Here is a 20,220-nt window from a genome sequence, read left to right on the forward strand (position 1 = left end):
TCACAGCAGGATGTTCTTTAGATGGGTACCTGAAAAACCTGTGATTTTGCTGATGGAAAGGGATGGCACAAAGTCTGTGCAACAGATAAATCCATACTTGCAGGTGAATTCTGCCCACAGAAATGTTCTCTAAATCCATTGCTTAAACCCTGCTCTTTGCACTAGGTATCCACATATCACCAGTTTATGGTCTATAATGCAAAGTTTAGGTGACATGCTGCCTTCCCATAAAGGGAATTGCAGTAGCAAAATAAGAATTAATGGAAAAATACAATTAGGAACTAAATGGCTGTTTGTGCTATTTATTACTGTGTTCAATGTTAATGTTCATTTTCCATAAATATTCAGTTATTTATGTATTAGCATTTCATTAGTGAAAAATGAATCTCTACTTGTAGGAAACTGTTGTGAAGAATATTATGGCTGTGCTTTTTGAAGTGCTTCCAGAATCCACTCCAAAGTGTCTCTTGCTGAGCTCTGCGTGTAGGGCTGAGCATTTTCAGGATGCTGTGCAGTAGTGTTCAGGAGGGAGCAATGCCAAGAGTGGGGTAGCTTAAACTGCAACTTGGCTGGCTAAAAAAATGTGTAGTAAACTGACAGTAGGCCTGATCCCCATCTGAAAGTTGGCTGAGTTTCTTGTAGCCTATTATTTCACCATTTCTCCCAACTTCAAGCAGACCTTGAAGCACAGTGAGCATTAATGCAGTTTGAGGTGATCTTGCTGTGCCTCTGTGAAGAGAAATAAAGGTAAAAATAGCTCCTTTCCAGGTGGATTATAATCTAAATTACTTGGGAGCAGCAGACTTTCTCAGCTGCAGCCCAGGGAATGTTCATGGCCCTCTCAGACACCTGGGAATGTGTCAAAGCAAACAGTGGCAGTAACTCCTGAGCTGCCTTTGATAATGCACAGGTGGATGTTTCTCCTTACATCAGTTTTTCCCTTAGCCCTGACTTGGCCTGCTCACAACTGATCTGTAAATCAGTGATTTTTTTCATAGGAAGTTCTACAGTTCCAGTCTTGAGTTTCTAATTCTATATTCCTGCTCTCTTCCTGTATATTGGGGAATACTCTTGGTGCTACAGTAAATATTGTGGATTACAGTAAACCAATTTAATTTCTGTGAGTCTGAGACTTCTGATGCAGATGTTTAATGAAGTGAGCTGGTTCCCCACTGACTTTGCATTACCATTTTGAGTAATGTTTCTAACTTGTAGTGCTTTTTGCACAATCTCCTTGAAGTAAAAATAGCAGCTGTCTTGAGTTTTTCCTGTGCAGCATTCCAAGGAAATAATCACTTTAGTTCATACAAACAAGTTGATAATAGCATGGTGGTGGGGATATCTGAAAACCAACATTAGGGCTATTAAGGATGTGAAAAATCCTGCTAGAAATTTTTCAGGATTTTGGGAAGAAAAAAAATACACACCAAACAAATGTGTTCTTAAACAGCAGTTGAATTTTTGTGGGGAAATAATCTCTTTTTCAGAAACTTTTCATGGACTGGTTTTGCTTGTGTACTGTGACTCTTAAGGTGTGACAGTTTGGGAAGGAGCTGAATTTTAGACTTTTCAAATCCAAAAAAGGTATTGAAATAATTTTTAATATAAACAAAAATGTTTAGTAATTTGTAATAGTGATTGTAATGTAATACATACAGTTGATGGTAGGACTGGAAAATGGTCATTCCAATGAATCTGAAGTAAAGGGACAAAAAGACCTTCTTTAAGACCAAATAAAACCAGGAGTAATTATAGGGGAACTTAGACCTGCTTGACTGTGAACAGAGTTTGTGGGGTGGGACTGTGCAGGAGTCAGAGCTGTTGTTGCCTGTGCAGGTGCAAGGAGGGTGGCAGGAGATGAGTTTTCCTTAAAGATGTGACCTGTCCCCATCAGGAGATGCTGCCTGTGGGAATGGCACATGTGGTGGGTGGACCACTCCAAGTAAAATGATGCACTGGTTCTGCCAATTAAGAGCTTTTTTAATTGAAGGGATGACTAGTTGTGCTCTAAAAAGATAATAATTTGAAATTTAAACATAGGACTTTGCTAGTTCTTCATATTTATAATTATTTAAACAAAAGTTTTATTTCTACTGCTCAAAATAGCACCATACCAATCCCTTATTATTATTTATTGCTTGTATAACTGTTTTATGTAATTATTTGCTTCCCTTTTCCCATCAATCCTCATTCTTGTAAAAGTGTCTTCTGTAAAACAGGAGCAGCAGCCAAATGTTTACCTTGCCACTCATGGGTGTATTTATCAGGTTCTCAAAAGAGAGTCACTTACTGTGACTTAGCTTTAATCAAAAAAATGTATAATCTATCTTGCATATTGGATGAACTCCTTCATCCCTTGCAGCTTCAGTGAGTGGAAGAGAGTGCAAGCAGCACTGGCTGCAGTGTTAAAGATGCCTTTAGCAGATAAAAAAATTAATTCTGAGACCAAGTATGGAAGGCTGAAAACAGGCAAATAAAGGACTGAACTGAATACCATAAATTGAGAAAGCAATGTATCTTAAATATATATTTGAGACAGAGGTTGCTGAAATTCCCATGCTCCTCCTGTCGTGTCTCTCGTCGTGTCTCTCTGTGTGTGATCTCCCACTGCTGTTTGTACTCTTGGTTTTTGTGGCTGGTAGATTTTACATATTTAGGTCTCTTAAAAACATCTAGTAGTCTGGAATATTTGTTTTTATTTAATGTTTATGCTATTGTTTCATTCTCGGAATACTCTGACTTGCACTTAGTAAAATTGCTCAAGTTTGCACTACATGGAATTTACTTCTTGCTACTTTATCACAATGTGCTATGAAGTGCTTAATTGCAGCTTCTGGTTTTTCATTTCACTCAAACATTAAAAAATAGGGATTCAATCCTGTTTTATTAAGCTGGAATCTGGTATTCAGCCTTGGCCAAAATAAGTAACTGGAGAAGAGGGCCAAACCATCTCTTCATAAAATTGCTGAATTCTTTCAGTTGGTTGGTTCAGTTTTTTTATTTATATATATTTTTTTAATTTTTGCAAAATCCAGGCCTCTGAGGCAGTTGGCACCTACTTAAGCAGCAAGCAAACACTGGGCAAACTTTCTGCCACCATAAACATCTTTGCTAGCTGGTATTTTCCTACAAGTCAGAGGAACCAAGAAATTTGACCTAAAAGTTGGTGTTCTGTACCCTGGAAAGATATAACTTGTCTTAAAAGGTATTTTCTAAAATAGTTTCCTCAGTGTCCTGACTGCAGAGCTTCCTTGCATGTCACTAGAGGGGTCCTTACAGACAAGCAGCTGGACGCAATCAAGGATTTTTTCCCTTCTGACAATGGTTTGAGCAGATTCAAAAATAACAGAGCAAAGTTGAGGTATCCCAGCACACATGCAAGGTGACCAATTACATGGAATTGGCCTTTGAGTTGAATGATTTTAAAATGAGGACTTTTCATGCTATGAGTGTTGTCCATTTAGGAGACTTAAAGCTCATGCATCCTGTATTATTACCTGCAGGGAAACCCCCATAAATTTTTTATATTTTGGGAAAAACTGTTGAAATTAGTTCAGCCAGGAGAAATCAGTGACTCTGGAGAAATATTTCCTGCAAAGCAATTGAGCAAATTGAGAACCTATTTTTTGATAAAATTCAAGACATTTTTTTTCTGAAAAATACGACCTTTATATATAAAAGCATATAAAAATTCACTTAACTGTATTTCAAGCTTTGCAAGAGACCTTAGTGGCCTTTGAGGGGAGTGAGTCTTTAACAGGATTTAATCAGTAAAATTCAGGTTCTCTGAGCTCTAGGAATCATCTGCAATTCTTTTTCCCCCAAAATCAGATGTGTATGATGTAAAGATGGGTAGTGCTGCTTCCCTAAAGAAAATACGTGAGAATTTTATGCTGAAGGCCAAACCCTAATAAATCTACAAAAGAATTCCTTGCTCTAGTATCTTATTGCTTATTCTTATGTTTTATTTTCCAGTCAACCATATTCAGATAAAAACCTACTCCTAGCTCTAGTAAGGGCTAAAAGAAATATTAAATGCTAGGCTGAAGTCTGTGTGGAGATTGCTATGACTGCTTCTGGCAGCAAACTGGTGCCTTTCCATGTAAATTTCAAATAACTAGGTAGTTCATTAAGGTGCTCAAGTCACCTCATCTTAGAATATTTGATCTCCAAAATGAAATAACACCTCATTTTCTTGTCACTGAGTGTATTTGATCACAATGCTTGAAAGTGTGTAATTTCAAAGCAGACATGCCTACCCTCAATTACTGTCCTTCTGACCTTTTCCTGTTCCCTCCTACTATCAGATTAAGCGATTTTAATGTGTGTTCTTTAGTATTTATTTAAGTGGAGCTTTATTGCAGAGACCTGGTTTCTAATAGTCAGTGTCCAGGAGTCATTGCAAATATCTTGTTGGTTTTGGTGTGATGCTAGAAAAATGGAGAAGGGCATGAACATACATTTCAGTGGTTTGGTTCTAATTTTGCTCTAGAAATCAGGTCCTTTGGAAGCCGGTGGCTTTGCTGTGATGTTGTGGGCACAAAGCTATTTTCTGGCCTAGCCTAACCCCTCCTGGAGAACCCAGGCTCTGAGGCACACGGGAGGGGATGAGGATCAGAGCTGACAACAGATGCTGTTGCTGTCCCCGGCCATTTGGTCCGTCATTGTGATGAATGTTTCTGACCCCGAGGCAGGGATGTCTGCTCTGCTCACACTGAGGTCCTGAGGAGCAGCAGTTTTCAGTCTGCCAGGGTGGTGATGAACTTCTGCTGTGCTGTGGGGGGCTACAGGCACCATGGGAGAGGGGATTTGCAAGTGGATCAGATGGGGGGTCTCTGGCACAGAGATGGCAGGAAGGTGCCTGCAAACTTAGCACCCCAGTTTTGGTCTGTTGCTGCAGTTTTTTCAGAGTTTAAAGGGCTTGGAAAGCAACTGATGGGGTTGTAAAGCAATGGATTAGGTTCCCGTTAACTACTTCAGAGGTAAAAAAAATAAGTGATGTAACTGTTACTGTAATCTATGAAGAAAGGTAGAACAGGACAGCCCTCATCTGTAATTTACTGAACTTACTATTCTACTCAAATTCCAATGAATTTTTGTTAAGAAAGCTAAAATTCCAGTAGGCTATGCAACTTCCAGATTAGCACCTGGAAGGTGCATAACTTACAAGAGTTTTAGCTTTCTTAACAAAAACCCAAAAGTTTTTACAGCTGCAGCAGTTAATAAGTATATTATGAATTGACATGTATTTTATTAAATATCTCCTTGGAATCATACAATTAGCCTGCTTAATTACCTGATGCTTCCGAAACTGGTTTGAAATTGAAGAAACACTTTCTTCAAATGCTTTATTAAAACAGTTTTGATCTCCACTGACAAAAACATGTGAATGTAGTATGCAATGATGAGCCCATGCATATCTATAAAAGAGGACTAAATGGACCACAAGGGTAAGACCTCAAATAGGGCATCATCCTCTGAAACTTACTGGAAAAGCCCTGGAATTGCCCAGAACTGTTCTGAATTCCTTCCTTTGTGTCAGAGAATAGAACTTTAATGCAGGAGCTGCATTAAAGGAGAACTTTAAGTGGCAGCTGCTGCTGGTCCTCCCCCTCCCCCTCCCCCTTTGCAGGTTTGGGAGGTTCCCCACTGAGGAAGGACAAGAAGGTGCAGAGGTCCCATGTCCTGTGCCATGGAGCAGGACAGGCTCAGAAAAACAATGAGCATGTGCTGAACTGCTGCCCTAAATACAGCTGAAACCAGTCCTGCACTCACCTGACTTCCTCTGCCCTTAAGACCTGAAGCTGATTTTTAAAATGATATAAATGACATTGTTTATAAGAGCTGCAATGTGTTTCAATTAGGGTTTATCATGCTTTCATATTGGTTACCTCTTGTAGTACAGCTTTGTTTTTCCCTTCTTATTTGGATGCTCTTTTTTAAATGAGTAGCATTCAAATAATCTGAAATGCTTTTAGTAAGTTTTTTGGTCCTAAGATTCAATGGGAAATAATAGTTAAAGTAAAAACAGAGTAGGAATTTATTTAGCTATTTTTCTTGTCTGAGGATGACTGATTAAATTAGGTGAAGATAATGTCATTTACATTTGGTGCATTTTCTTCTTTGTCAGTAATTTTTCTCATTATGTCTTTTCAAAAGCTTGAGTAATTGTGCAAAACACCCTTAGAATACAAATCAGACCTATCAGAATAGTTTCACTGTTAATTGGTGAAGATGATTTAATGAATACTTTAACACTTTATTGATTTTACGTGAGCAAACCTGTATTACACTTCTAGCCGTCTAAATTTCTGAACATTTTTATTTCACTTACACAGAGAGAAGCCCCTGTAACTCAGCTTTGGTTTTGTGAGGATGTGAAACCTGTAATTTGTTTTGAAATACTTGTTAGTATTCCAGTGAACTGCACTGGGGTGATTTGGTGAGCTGTGGAAGCCAGGGTGGGGACTCTAGATGTCATCCTATGAGTTGTGTGACATTGCAGCCCTCTCTGCTGCTGATCACCTTTGCATACACCCTTGGGGCTGTTTTGTGGGTTTAGTCCAGAGCCAGCAGTGTTAAAGGCACTGCCTCTGTCCAGCCAGCCCTGCTCAGCAGCGATGTTCTTTCTCACGCTTCAGCAGCCCTCTGCTCTGGCTGGAGAAATCCCTCTGTCCCAGGAGGGATGGGAGCTCTCTGCTGCTGTGTCCTGCCCTCAGAGGGCTCTTCAGAGCTGTCCCCTGCAGGCACCTGTGACACCTGGGTGACAAACCACAGCAGCAGGGTCAGGGGTGTCCCTGTGCCATGGCCTGGAGCTGCCCTGTCACTGCAGCAGCCTGGTGTGTAATTCCTTCATCAGGACCACTGTAAGGGATGAGATTTAAGCATGCTCTGGGTATCATTAGGACACATCTGCTCTTGGGCTAGAAGAGGATGGGGGAAATGGAGAGCACTGCAGCTGTGCATTTTTGAGAGCAGAGCTGGGAACTCCTTCTCTAACAAATTCTGTGAGTACAGGGCGCACATGAGTAAACCTGGGTGAAGTCTGAAATCTTTTCTCTGTGGCTGCTGAGATGGGCACATGACATGCACTTGTATACAGACAGCAATGGCTTCTATTTTATTACAAGTAGTTCTCAAGTTTTTGTACCCTTAACAAAGTGTGATCTTAAGTTACTAGTTACATCAAAAAAGCTCATTACATTAATTGGACGAAGAAATAGCTGATTGGATTTTATTGGTATAAAAAATTAACATCAATAATTAATTGGTAAGATTTTGCAACAAATTAAGGCACATATGCTGCTCACTAAGGTGTGTATCCTCTAACTGCAAATAATTTTTGCCTATTTTATCAGTTGCATGCGAATGGCCTTGGTTTCTTCCTTGCTGTGGATAAACTTGTATTTTATCAATTTCTTCTGCTAACTCAGTTGTTTGGTCTGCAGACCAGCTGCCAAGCCCATCCACACTGGCCTTCACTAAAAGCCAAATATCCTGTAAGTTCACTTTGCAATTAGGTTAAATTTTGAGTCCCACTCGCTCAGACTTCTCAGGCTGACCTGGAGGGGGTGGATCTATCCCCAGGAAAAAAATGAACAGCAAACTGAGATGGCAAATAGATTTTGGAGTCTGCAGTTGTGCAAACTGCAGCAGCATGTGTAAAAGATATTCCAGTGCTGTATCCTGCTCTATGACAACAGAAAATAAGATGCAAAAAAGACTTAGTTAAATGCTGCCACCTTCTTCATTCCTTCTGCATTCCTGGTGCAGGATAAAGCATTTGAAGATTAAATGAGATTGTGATACCTTTTAGCATCCTCTAATTCAAAAGATTGTACATCAGAGTCCTGAATACTGCGCTGTCCCTGAGTATATCATACATGGTAGTGTAATGGACTATCATATGAGGCTGTCTATAAAGCTTAAGTGAGCTAAAAATGAGAATGTGTGCAGTCCTGGAGCAGGTGTGTGGGTGTGAATTAGGGATGTCACATTAACCTCTTTGCTGCTCAGACTGTGCTGCTCTATCCACTGCACTTTAAAGGATTCAGCTGGGAAGTTAATGATGTCAATTTAGTCTCTTGCTTGATCCCCACTGAGGCTGAAGTTCAGTGCAGTACTGGGGCAAATAGAGTTTTACTGGCCTCTAAAATTGTTTCTGGAACCAAGAGCAGGAGAGAGATAGCAAAATGTAGGAAAGACTGGGTGGAAATAATAAAAACACTGTCTAAAAACCCCAACAAACTCATGGAAAAATGAGATTTACCTAGGTCTGCTCATATCTCTGGATTCCATTTAGTATGTAGGAAAGAAGTGTGTACTATTTCATCACTTGAAAATATGGCAGATATGTTACTACTGTCTTTTCTCCATTGAAAGGAGCTTCAGTTTTCTTAACTACACCACTAATCCTTTTCAACTCTGTTTCAATTCTATTACAGTTACTCCTATTTCATGCTGGTTCACAACTTTTAAAGCAGAAGCTTTGCTTTTGTTGCTGAAGGTTCTTTGTCACAAGCAGTGAAGGTGCAGAAGCTTCTTCTCTGTAGAGCTGGATCTCATTTATCTATAATTATTTGTAACAAAGGTGCCTCATCTGAATGGCACATTTTAAATATGAATAGTGCATTAGAATACAGATGTGTTACACAAAGAAGGGAGTCTGTGTCACACTGCTGGAAATCATCTGAGCATCACTGATAAGTGAGATGCTGAACAGCCTCAAGGCCTGTGTGCACTGGAGTGTGTTGCTGTTCATTCCTCTCCTTGCTCAAATACTAAAATCTCTACTAGTAAAATATGCTGTTCTCATCTCACTGAATGCATAGTAAAATAATCTTTCTTTATGGAGAGTCTTTCTTACAGTGGATAAATTTTGACTTGGTGCTGGTCACGCTAGCAGTGAGACAAAGGTTTGGCAAAATTATACTGAAAAGTGCAAAATTATACTCAAGTACTGATATTGTAGGTTTGATTTGAAAGATTAAAGCAGATCTGCTTCTTGGTTATTTTGTTGTACAGTGAATGAGAGTTCGGCAGTGAGGTACTGGCTTAATTAAATGCAAGCACAAGAATGCTGTTTGACTCCATCAGTATTGTTGCTGCTGTGGGAAGCTGATGTGTAATTCCATGTGCACCATGTTTGTCTTATGGGAAATGGCTTGAAGGCATTGGCCTGGGAAAACTCTACTGTGAGCTTTTTCCAGCCCGTTTTTTCTCTCCTGGTGTAACCTGTGTCCTGCACCTGAGAGAAGGCAGTACAAATGGTGCAAATCTTGTATGGTGCCACTATGGTTTTATGACCTTTGGGGTCCACAAAGGACATAATATAGAGAAATCCAGGCCTGGTGAGGCAGTGAAGGTGCAGAAAGGTGGAGAGATGGAGGCACGTGGAGATGAACAGGCATAAGATGCCATGGGGTCTGTGAGTGACCTTGGCTGTGGTCATGCACAGAGATGCAACCCCCCAGACCTGGGCAGAACTGCCTTTGAGAGCAAATGAATAGCTCCCAACATGTATGAAGTGTCTCATGTAATAAATCAGAGTGTAATGTGAAGCTGTGAAGTGATAGAGCAAGAATGAATATAAAAATGTTAGCAAACATATATTAAAAAAGCCTGCCCAGAGTGAGGAAGAGGAAACCATCACCATGAGCATCTTATTCCCCTCAGCCAAGGATTTGTGATGGTGGCTGCTCTGCAGCCACATCAAGGCCAGAATGTAACTCCTGCCAGAAGGGCTCAGAGGAGCAGGGCAAGCTAACACCAGAAAGGTAAATATTTTTATATGTACACTTTTCTTCTCATTCTTCTTTCTATGTAATTTCAGCTAATAATAATATGACTGTTAAATGAGCAGCTAGACTGAGAATAAATTCTTGGTTTATATGTGTTTTTACATATCAGTAAAAAGTGTTCTTCTGATTTGATTACAAAGCAATGTTTAAACATAGTAAGAATAATTTCTCTCATTTCTTTTCTTGGGGGAGAACCTCCTCTGGATTTGAAAGCCTTTTGAAATCTCTCTGCTTTTGTGCTCAGAAGGAATGCCAGGATGTGATCCTACAGTTCCATCTTAAAAATCAGATGAATAAGCAATCAGCACTCATGACTATTGTGCCAGAACTGCATAAGAGTAGAGATTCATTACTCAGTGCTTCTGCACAGAGGTGCTTTGCAGGAAATCTGCATCATAATGCATGACTTCCTATTGGACTGGATTTAATAAAACAAACCAGAGGTTCAGCATTTTTTATAGATTCCATTTTCAGTGATGGCTGGATTTATTTCTGTCTAAAAATAACATTATTCTGCAGCTGAGCAATAGAGAACATTCTTCCAGTTACTGCAGCATCAGCAGTGCTCTGCCATCTATTTTCTGGCATGTGTGTGGCAATGATCCCTTTTGTGACTCTAGAGATGTGTCAGTGCCATGGCTGAGAACAGCAGGGATGGACATGAGCCATAAGACCCCACTTTGATTTAAGAGCACTACTTTGTATTTGGCCAGGTTGAGATCCTGGCAGCAGCTACTTGTGACTTTGGAACTTTGGCTTTCATTTTGAGAAAGTAATTTCCTTTGTTATGGTGAGTGAAAAGAAGTGACAAGAGATAGTAGACTGTCTACCCCCTCCTCCCCATGCTGATATGGACTGAACAGAGCCCAAAGAGAGGTTGCTGTTGATCTTGTTGTTGTCAGCTTGGTTTTGTTCAGTATGAGTGTATTTTTATTACATAGAAGTCCCACTACTGCATGATTTAATGGCTGATGGCCCGGTATCAAGAAAAGCAGGCATGCACACAGAGCTGTACCTAGAGCTGGGGATTGTTGGGGTGGTTGCTTATTTACTTGACTCTGGCTACCCAAAATCTTAAGTCTGTTTCGAATTTTGCAGCTGGAATTCACTCCTAAGCAAAATGCTTTAGTACATTGATAAAACTTAACCAGGCATCTGCTAGCTCATAGCTCTGATATTGCATAGAGAGAAAAAGAGAAATCATTCACATTGCTGTCAGTATTTGGTTTGTGCCATATCCCTGTAGAGTGCTAAAATAATCTGGTTGGGAATCAGTTGCCAAATCACTACATTTCTTTAGCCAGTTTACCCAAATATGCTTGACTGAGAATATTATGTATTAAATGGTCTGACTGAGGAGCAGGTCACTTGTCTCTGCCCTTACGATGGAGTTTTCTGTGAGGGACATCAGAGCTCAGGGTGTGATAAATCTCTTGCTCTGTGTGTGTGAGCATTGACTCCACTAATTTGTGGTCTTTTATATGAACTGAAAACCAACTTTTATTTATTTTATTCTATAGTTAAACCACTTATTTTAGGAAATTCCTACTGATCTGCTCTTGTTATGCCAAAGCAGAATTCAGCCCAGTCTTCTTAGGATTGAGCTTTTTTTTTCCCTGTCAGTTTTATGATTGTATCTCTCAATGCTGTTCCAATAACATATCAGAAAGGAGCCTTCTCTTTGTAACCTAGTTTGATGACCCAGCTATTATTGGTAGATAACTGTAAGACTTTTTCATCATTGACTGCATCTTTATGAAATCTGAAATGCCAATAAGCCTTAAAAAAGAATTTTAATTGAACTTGGCAGGGGAAAACCTGAAAAGATATTGAGAGGACCATTGAATTTTTGACAAGTTGAGAGTTTCTTGGGATGGGGGCTTGTAGCCTATCTTGGGGGGGACAGGGGAGGTGGAAAGAAAATAAATCAGTGCCTCTCTATCATGTTATCTAAGAGCTTTTAGTCCTGAGAGTAGATTAGCATTCTGTGTCAGGGAGAATATGTTCACTATATATAGCAATATACCTCACAGTTTGTTGTGTTGATGTGTGTAATGAGCTGAAGCAAACTCTACTAAAAAAGAGCATAAAAAAGAAACTCCTAACATGTTAGATTTAAATCTGCTAATATTTAATGTGCACTTTATCTGACAGGTTGAAGAAAAGCCCTGGTGATAGGAATTGTAAGAAATGAATAGGTTATTCTGGTGCATGAATTCATCTTGCTTTTAATCTGAGAAACAATAACCTGGTCCACAGCTTAGCCCGTTGACAGCAAGTCTAATGCATTTGTGCCTGACACTTGCATTATCTTAAATATTAATATAAATATCAGGAATCGTATCTGCAAGTGACAAGTCAGGAAAGGAGATGGAGAATAGCATGCAGTACATTTAAAAACAAAAATAGCATTGCTTATGGCCTATTAAATATAACTTATTATATGCATGTGCCTCATCTTTAGCCTGTGTATGAAAAGTGTGGTGGGTAATGTGCTAGTAGAAACACCACTTTGGATTCACAGCAAACTTTAAACAGAAAAATAGATTATTATCATTCAAGAGGCATATGTGCATTATACCTTTTCACAAAGCAGTCTGGATTATATTATTTCTGAATGACATATAGCAGCAGTCTCTCCTCTGCTTTTGCAGCTGCTCTATTACAGAATGAAACATGGGAAGCTTCATCATGTTTTCTGCTCCTTAGGACTCCCCTGAGGCTGCTGTGCTTGTATGCCAGTGCCCTTGGTTGCTTTAGGAATCCAGATCAGGAGCAGTGTAACTTCCTGCAGTGAAGAGTTTCTGCACAAAAGGGAATCATTTAAGGGGAAAAATCTCAGTGCCTGGTAACACTTCTACAAGTAAAAATGATATAAAGGTCACACCACTGGCTTTCCTGATCTTGCAGCTCCAGGCAAATGGTCACACTCAGCTCCAGGTGAATTGCTCTGTAAGGTGCTGGAATTGCTCTTGAAAAAATAGAGTTTACTTAGTGGTCTAGTTAAAAAAAATACCAACAACATACCAAAGAAAAAACAGAAATACCCACCCCAATAGCCCAAATCTAAATGGAACCAACTGACCTAAACCAATAAAAACCAACCAAACAAACCAAAACCCAGAAGAACCCACCCCACCATGCTTCCTTCTGTCCAAGAAGACTCTTCTAGCTGTGGAAGTGAGATGGTAGAATCCCATAGACTTCTTGTCTCCTCCAAACACTTATCTCCTAGATCTGTGAAGTTTCTTGGAACTCGTGTAGTGCTGAAATACAGATGGACTCTCTGACAAGGGCTGTCAATAAGGAGTCTTGCCCCACAGAGATGCTCCATTGTGTCTCCATCCAGGTGCTCCCCATGTCCTGCTGACATCAGCTCAGCCATGGAACCTGCCCTGGGGAGACAGCTGTGTTGCTGATTCCCACAGGGAGAGGTGGGTGGGAGCCTGTGACCTGGGAAGTCACAGGCTTCTCACATATCCTGGTTTATGCTGGGCTGGAAGGTTTTTCTCCTGCTCTTGCAGTAGAAGAACACGGACCTCATCACTCAGCGCAGAGCTTTCTGAGGTTTCTTCTTACCTTGTGTGATGACATTTCCTCTCCCTGCCTGATCAGTGGCCTCTAGAGGTCAGCCAGAACAGCAAGAAATCTCAGAATTGCATGATAGTCAATATGATCCCTGTAGGAATGAGGGGAGCATCCTGCAAAAGAGAGTCTTAAAAGTATTTTTAAAATTTCACGATATTTTGTTTTAAGCGAACCTTGTACACAGCGGAATCATAGAATCATTTTAGGTTGGAAAGACCTTTAAGTTGGAATCCTACCATTATGCCACAACTGATTGCTAGCAGCAGAGTAAATTGCATTATTAGCTTTGCTAGCTCTCTCCTCCTGAAGGCGACTGTTCAACTTGGTTTTGTCAGATCAGACAATTTGCTAATTTTGGTTTGGCTTGCATGGACTTGTTGGGAACTGCACGGCTCCTTTGCCCACAGCAAAATATAAATGACTGCATCTGCAGAAATTTACTGTTGAGGTTTTTCAGGTGTCCTTTAAGGCTCTGACCTCAAGGGTACATACAACCTTTTGATGTATCTTCTTGCCTGATAACTTAAAATAACCTAAGGTAACTTCTTGTATTGATTTTTAGAGATAATTATGAAAGATGTTTCTATCTGCTGAATTTTGAGACTGAAGTTTTAAAGCATTTATGTGACTAACATGGGATATATTAAGGAACATCTAATCAGATCGTTCTCTGTTCTTTTAGAACTATTTAATATTAAGAAAATTAGTTGTGGTTTATTTTTGCCACGGAGAAAATGTGGAAAAGAATTGAACCTGCATTGGAGAATGCATGGTGTCAGTATAGAATATAGATAGTCAATATTCACACTTGTGGTAGTTCTTAAGGCACAGAACTAGGGGGTGGGTATTTTAAAGGTGCTTAAAGTCTCCTTCTGATCAATAATTAAATGATTCATCTGGAAAAACAGCCAACAAAACAGCTTGATGGAAGAGCAAAACAAATTAACAATCAATTAATTTGCTAGACACAAAAAATTCCTTCTAGTTTGTAGTATGCCATAATATTTTTAAAATGTCATGAGGGAAAAAGGTATGAATCCATCATGATGGCTCTCAGAAAGCACAAACCCTATTCAAAATGGATCACACTTCTTTCTTTGGGTAAATATAATTTAACCATAGAAATAGTGAACCATCCAGCTGTCAATTACTTTGAAATAGCAGAAGCACCCGTGTTCAGATAGAAATGTTTCACACAGAAAGCTGTGATAACAAAAGCAGATGCACAGGTATAAATCCTGTCTTGTGGGAACTCTAAAAGAAATTCCTCATCCCTTTGGCTGCAGAATAAGTCTCCAAGGCAGGTTTGCAGGGATGGTTTGTTATGGTGGCTGTACCTAGTGACCAATTAAACTTAGGATATATAAATTTACAGTATTTTCTTGGAACACTTATAATGTAAAAAAAAAAGGGATTAACAACTGGAGGGGCTTGGGGAGAAAGGAGACAGTGTGCAGAGACACATCTCTAAATCTGCAGTCTTAAACTAAATGTTTGCCACTTTATTTTTTTACTCTGGTAATAAGTAGCAGTAGTAGACTGTCTTGGGAAAGATGGGCAGGAGGATGGGCTTCTGTGGGAAAGCCATGCATGGACACTGATGATATTTCCCATGGGAACAGTGTGAACTGAACCTATTTTGGAAGTTGTGCAGGAGATTCCTCTTAGTTTTGATACTTTTTCTAATGCAGCTGGGGCAGCAGCTAATGATTCTCCTAGAGCTTCATAGATTCCTATCAAAATGAGGGAAAGAATAGTCTTGAGAGAAAGCTGACAGTTATCTCTGCCCAACCTTCAAATGTGGAAAGGCCTGGGGATAAAAGTGAATAATTCTTAGGTAACATGATCTTTAGCCACTTCTAATTTTCATGAGGTTGGAAATTACTAGGGGATTGATTTATTTCCATATGTCATTTTTAATAAACTGTATAACCAGAGAGATGGTGATTGACTGTAATTATTGATAATATATGTATGCAAAAAATATATTTACCAAATAATTTGAAGTAAACACGTAGTCTTACACACAAAAGCATACATAAGAATATTAATGAGATTGCTCAGTCAAGCACTAGAATTCAGGACATTAAAAAATTGTGATGGTTGAAGCAATAGCTGCATCTCTTATTTTGAATCTAAACCATTTATCCAGGTGGCAAATGTTTCTTTAAAAAGGAATATGATTATGTAGTTGAAGACTGTTTTATAATGCATGCTTATGGGGAAGAGGGAAAAGACTTTTTAAAATAAAAACCGCTTTAATATGACAGGAAATTCACAGCATGAAGAGAAGTTGTCCTATAGGATGATTCAAGATGAAATATCAGCAGGCTACTTTAACTATAGAGATGTAAACTGGTTATTTCTCATGAGAATCTTCTTAAAATGGGACTTATTATCCTATGGTAAAGGGCAAGGGCTGTGATACCTGTAATAAAGGTGAAGTGTACTTTTCCACTCTGAAAATCCTCATTTGCTCAAAGAGGGCAAACTAATTTTTAATGGACAAAGCTAAAACTTTACATGAGGTATTATATCAGATTGGTAGGAGGATTCTGGGGTGATAAGCTTTACTTGGTGTTTACAAAGGAGGTGTTGAGAGAGAAGTGACCACAAAGAAGAGCTCCAAACCTTTGTCTCCCTGTATTTCTTTATTTCTGTTGCTTCTGTGACTTTACCTTGACTCTGGGACCTGTAAAATCCTCAGGCTTGTCTGAGGTCACATGTTATTCTGGGATAGAAAGCGTCCTGCATCACAAACTTACAGGGCTGGATGAGAGGACTGGCATCCACAAAGAAAATCTGGCTTAATTAGTGTTTTTGGGGTTCATCACTGAATCCTACTGATGCATGGAGTGCTTGCCACTGCCAGCAAAGGGTTTTTCCAAGATCCTTCACAAAAAGGAAACCACCTGTCTGCTTATTTCTGTTTATTGGCTGCTATATGGATCTGGTGGTGTAAATTTGGCTCGTGCTTTATGGACATTACTGACTTGTTAAACTGTGGTGCCCTCACCCATGTTGCAGGGGAACCTTTAAATTTGGTTTGTTATTAATATTAGAACTTTGGGTCAACACCTGCATGACTTTAAAGTGAAATTGGATCACTAAAACATGTTACTGAAGGAGAGACTATTTTAGGGTGTGTAGGTGAAACAAGAGATGATACTTTTCTTTTTGGTTCAAATTTGAATGTCAAGAGTCAGTTCCAGTGCTTCTGTTCAGTTTTAGAGAAGGACAAGGCTGTTCATGTGCATGTGTGTAAAGGGAATTTCAGTTTCCAGTTATTTTAAAATAATTTATGCCTGTGCTGTTCTATGCTGCATTACCTTGGAGCAAAAGTTGCTTGTTGACTTTCTCTTTCCAACCTGCAGGAAGTCTCTTACTTTGATATTTGCAGTCTTAGCTGTGCTGTCAGATTTTTCTCTGAAACTGCTAGAGAGTCAATACAAGTTGGGGAAAGCCCCAGTTTGTGTTTATCATAGCAATTTCATCTGGATCAAGAAGTCTTGTGATGTACATTTAACTAGGAAAAAAAAGGGCAAGAAACTATATAGTACTACTGAAACTTAGTGAAATGCAGTGCCCCAGATTTAGAAATTACTTCTGGGAATAATTCCAGTTGATGATTACCATTTTAAAATGTCTTTTAGGCCACTATGCTTAATTACCCATGTAAATATGTATTAGAAGTTAAAAGTACCAGAGATGCAGTTAAAATGAAATGGGGACTGTGTTTGCTTGTAGATACAATAAAAATGATTTTTTTTCCTTGATGTGTACGTAGTGCTAAATAGAAATGTAAGTAATGGCAGCAGCATTTGAATAACACTGTGTGCAGTGCTGCTTTTGCCCCTCCTGGTTTCTGCAGTCCAGTTTCATGATCAGGATCACATGCTGAAAAGCCTCTTTGCTCTCTCTTTCCTGGGCATGTTCGTTTTGAGGCTTCTGAAAGCACCAGACTGAAGCTGTGGATGTGTTTAGTTCTTTGTCTACTGCAAGGAGAAGGGAATAGACATTTAAAACTGTGTGAGTGCTGGAAACTTGGAAGCCAGCAGTGTTTGCTCAGGAATAGATTTTTGAATTGAGTGTGTGTTTGATTTACTGCAGACTGGGCTCATTAACCTTGGGCTGCAGCTCAGGCTGAAGCCTGCCTTGGTCAAATCTTCACACAGTGAAAGGCAGAGGTCACTGATCTGGGTGTTGTGAGAGAAGGGCAAATGTTAATCTGGTCTGTCATCTACTGTGACCAGATCTTGACTGGCACATCACCATGAATTATCTGGGCCTTCTGACCCAAATTTGCTATGTTCTCCTTTGGTTCTCTGTGTCACTCTGACCCAAATTTGCTGTATTCTCCTTTGGTTGCTCTCTGTGTTGCTCTTCCTATTTTTACTTTGTTTTCCACTCACACATTCAGAGTACTTTATCCCATGGCTTCTTAGCACACCTTTTAGTTTATACAGACGTAAAGACTATCAAGCCAAATATTCATGGGGACCTGAACATGGTTTACCTGGACACTAAGGCTGCCATATGAAAATGTATTTTTATGGTTTGGTTTGGGGTTTTTTTAGCAAGCAAGTGTGTAAACAGGTGGAATTTTCATTGCAGCCTTGTCTTTACACTGGCATCTTTCCCAGTCTGATTTTCAATGGTGTCTTTAGCAACCCCCCTGTAACTTCTATGTGCGTAGATGGCAAATGACCCAGGTAAGCTGGAACAGCATTGTGAGGGAAAGCAGCACCCATGGAGTACTGAACAAAGGATAAACTTCAGTGGGATGGAGCATTTGGGATCCACAGGGGTTACACTCCGGTGCTGCAAGCCTGGGGACTGCCCTGCAGTGCCGAGTTGGAGCTGTCCAGCTTTGATAGCGTGACACGGCGTGTCATCGCTGCCGCTGTCACCTGCCCGGGGCGAGGAGGAACACTGCTCGCGTTTCCGAGAGGATTATCGTCACGGGAGGGCGACCCTCAGCATCTCTCAGCTCACATTCATCACTGAAAGGTCAAAAAAACTCTTACTTTGAAACGATTTTGGGGGCATTTTAACAGCTCCTCTGTGTTATGTAAATCCTTAGCAGAGAGGCTGAGCTGCTCTGGTGGAGGAAGGGTGCTGGAGCTGCTCCTGCAGCCTCTGTGGCCTCTTCAGCTGCTGGGTGAGAGGGGGATTTTGGTTAAATTGGAACACTGGGGCTTAAGTAACACTCCTTCTACTCCATACCTAATCCCTCCAGTACCAGCTATTATCTTTGCAACTTTAATGTGTAGGGCTTTTAAGAACTCGTTCTGCAGTCCAGGAGAGCTTGTGTCCCATGTGAAGCTGTCCCATCTCTCCCTTCCTTTTGAAAAGATGCTTGTTAGGCTATAAATATTCATGGAAAAGAGCACAGTGGAGTGTTTGTGTTCTAATTAATGAGCAAATTCCCCTTCCCCACGTTCTTACTGTAAAAACCTTAAAGATTGTGAGAGTCTGTATATTAATATTAAAAACATGCCAAGGGAATGTTATGGGAGCAGGTAGTGATTTGGCCATGTGGACTTACACTTCCATAGTGTTATTATCCTATGCTTGCCTGAAACTGTATTTTAATAAAAACCTTCCTGAAAATTCCTGTTTTTCCCAATGTTAATTTGAAATTCTAAGGGAGAAGGAAAAACCCTACAAAAAGTGTTTGACTGAAACTCAAAACCAGAGAGGAGAAAGAGGTGAGAGGCAGAGTATGGGTAAAGTATCCAGTAATTTTCAATCCTTTTGCAAATGGAAAAAGTATCTAGCAATAAAGATTTCTAAGTCTGATAAAATATCACCACAAGATCTTTTTTTCTTTGCAATATTGTGGTTTTACTAAATCAAGGTCAGATGAGAACTAGATTAGCTACATGATTAATGTGTATATTGAGCCTCACATAGCAAAGTCAGCCAGCACACTGAGGACACTTTCATTATAAAGATTGAGCAAATAATCACTGATGTTTAACCACGCAGTAGATTTGACTGAAACAATGAGGTTATTACTAAAAAAAATTGTCACTCAGTTGCTTCAACAGAATTTACTTCACAAGAAACATCAGCTTGAATGAAAGAGAAGAAAATCAAAATCCTAACAGTGCAATGAATGGTCCGAAAATCCTTCAAAAAAGCATACATTAGCGAATTAATATGTAATGGAGCAAAAGGTTCAGGTTTTCATTAGCCTAAGACTTGTAGGAAGGAAGTGTGGCAGGTTTGCAAAGCCTGTGTGTGGTGCAGCCCTGAGTTACCCATCTGAGGCATCAGGTTTGCTGTGCACACCCAGCAAATCACTCTGGAGTGTGCCCAAAACATCTTCAACTTATGGAGCAATTACTTTTTGCTCATTGTACTGCAAAGCCCTGTAGATAAGGTAGAATATGTTTCATTTATAAAATGCTTCTGAAGAAAAATAACAACAAGATCTGGGTTTGTTAGACCTCATTCTGATTTTTCTTTTGTCTCTTAGGTTAAAAAAAAAAACAAACAAAACAAAAACCCAGACAAGTATTTGAGAAAATATTTAAAGTAAAGTTTGCCTTTCTAGGTAACAGTAACATGGTAAAAGGGTATTTTTGTGTAAGCAAGTATTAAAATGTAACTTAATGGTGGTTGTAGTGAAATCTTTATGAGGAAGGAACTCTGCCTACACAGGTCTCATAACACGGAGAACTCAAATTCATTGCCTCAGTGGGGCCTGGATATATTTGAGAAGTTGTGGTGACAGCTTCCTTTCTGAGAGGGAAAGGAATTCCATTACTCATTTTGTCAACTTTGGTGGTGCCTAAAAATGTAAACTGTCACTGACATATTCTGT

Source organism: Zonotrichia albicollis, chromosome 10 (genome assembly GCF_047830755.1).
Source record: "Zonotrichia albicollis isolate bZonAlb1 chromosome 10, bZonAlb1.hap1, whole genome shotgun sequence".
NCBI classification, from domain to species: Eukaryota; Metazoa; Chordata; class Aves; order Passeriformes; family Passerellidae; genus Zonotrichia; species Zonotrichia albicollis.